The following is a 2,088-nucleotide window of genomic DNA, read 5'->3' on the forward strand; positions in this document are numbered from 1 at the left end:
TATCTTAAATAGTAAGGTAGTGTGTGTGTGTGTGTGTGTGTGTGTGTGTGTGTGTGCGCGCGTGGGGGGTCTGTCCAGTCACATTTTTGCTTTTCCTATATAAGACCCTGTCTGAAACAACAACAAAAACAAACTTTACCTAACATTGTAAATATTTTTCTGTCATTTCTCAGGCTTCCAAAGCATAATTGTTACATTATTCTTTTTTCAGATAAGGTCTCATGTAGCCCAAAATTGATAGGTGGCTAAGAATGACTTTGAACCACTGAAAAGCATCATTTTTTAATCCTTACTTGAAAATTATACAAACATAGTAATTGTAAAGAAACCAAAGAAATACATGTACTAGGAAGCAAAATCTACTCTATCAAAAATTTATTTCCCACAGAGACCTGCCAACAGACACACACACATACACACACACACACACACACACACACACACACACACAGAGTCATTCCTCTGGTAAAGTCTGTAATTTAAATTTCAAAGCAAATAAGCCATTTGGTTTAACTCATTCTGTTAGTTACTCCTAAAAATGATTTGGCATTTTCTGTGTGTTTTGCCATGGGTATGTGCACATGCGTGTGGAGGCCCAAAGGACACGTCATTCCTCAGAAGCTGCCTACCTTGGTTTTTGTTGTTTTCTTTTCTTTCACATTTGTATTTATTGTTGTCGTGCATGTGTGTATGTGTGTAGGAAGATGCGCATGTGCATTTCATAGTACATACATGGAGAGCAGAGAAAAACATTCATGAGTGTGTTCTCTCCTCCCATCTAGGGATCAAACTCAGGTTTCCAGGCTTGGCAGCAAGTGCTGTTAGCCCTGAGACATCTCACTAGCCAATATTTGTTTGTTTGTTTGTTTGTTTGTTTATTTTTATTGAGTCGTCTCTCTCTCTGGTTTGAAACTCTAGGGAGCAGGCTTGCTGTCTCATAAGTGAATCCCAGGGATCCCCCTTTTCTACCAGTCCCGAGTTACAAATGCATGACACTATTCAGGATTTTTAAATGTGGGTACTGGGGATTAAACTCAGCTCATCCTGCTGACCCATCAAGCGGTTTACTGAGACACCACTGTCACAAACCAGGGCAGGTTTCTCCCGTTGTACTCAGATGAGCCGACCCTCACAATTTTCTTAAATTTGGAAAATTACTTCCAAATAATATCATGTTATTTTCGATAACATGATCTGTGACACTGCGTTTCACACTCTCCCCTTTTAAAAAAGCAAGGAAGCAGGCATAAGGTGAAGGCATCCTTTGTCCCAGCTGGCTAATCTTCTATTATTGGGCATCTCCATTGTTTAGCAGCTTTTGTTTTTGTAAGCATTGTTGAAATGGCTGCTCCCTTAAGAAGGAAGAGCATTAGGAATGCTTGCAGACACTTGCAGGTTTGCACCAAGGACTTAGTTGTAGTAGCATCCTTGGCTTTAGTTTCCTCTTGGTTCCCACCTTCTCCCCTTAGTGGGTCTCTCTCAGGCTATATTTGTGTCAGGTGTCCCTGAGACAAGGCCCCTTTGCTTTTGGCTGTAACTCAGCCAGGCCAGTTTCCTACAGGCACAAGTTATGAGGAACTCAGGATCAGTGTGCACTCTGGGCTGGGGTGGTGGTAGGAGCCACTCTCTGAAGTGGAAATGTTCTGTCTCCACTGTATCTGGCTGCCAGGAATGAAGACATTTTAAAGAGACATTTGCGTTTCTCAATTTGACCATCAGACTTGAAACAATTTATCCTCCTGCCCCATTCCCTGCCAAAAATGTTGAGAATTTCCCTAACAATCTCATGCTAGGGGAATGAAAAGGCAGAGAAGAATTTTCTCACAGTTCTAACAACCTGCCAGACTACCTTAGGGCTGATGCCAGGACAATGGCGGTCAGTGATGTGCAGGTCCATTCCTTGACCAGGGTGATTTAGATGTGCATGTTCTTAGCCCTGTATTTGAACTTTAATCTCATTCCAGGACCCCAAAGTTTGATAGGAAGCAGGGGGAGTTGCTGGATCTCTTTGTCCCTCTTCCCAGTGTGGTGACATTGAACGCATCTCCTTTTCCTGCTTTGTACCATTAACTTGATTCTTCTAATTGG

Source organism: Rattus rattus, chromosome 10 (assembly GCF_011064425.1).
Source record: "Rattus rattus isolate New Zealand chromosome 10, Rrattus_CSIRO_v1, whole genome shotgun sequence".
In the NCBI taxonomy this organism is placed as follows: domain Eukaryota; kingdom Metazoa; phylum Chordata; class Mammalia; order Rodentia; family Muridae; genus Rattus; species Rattus rattus.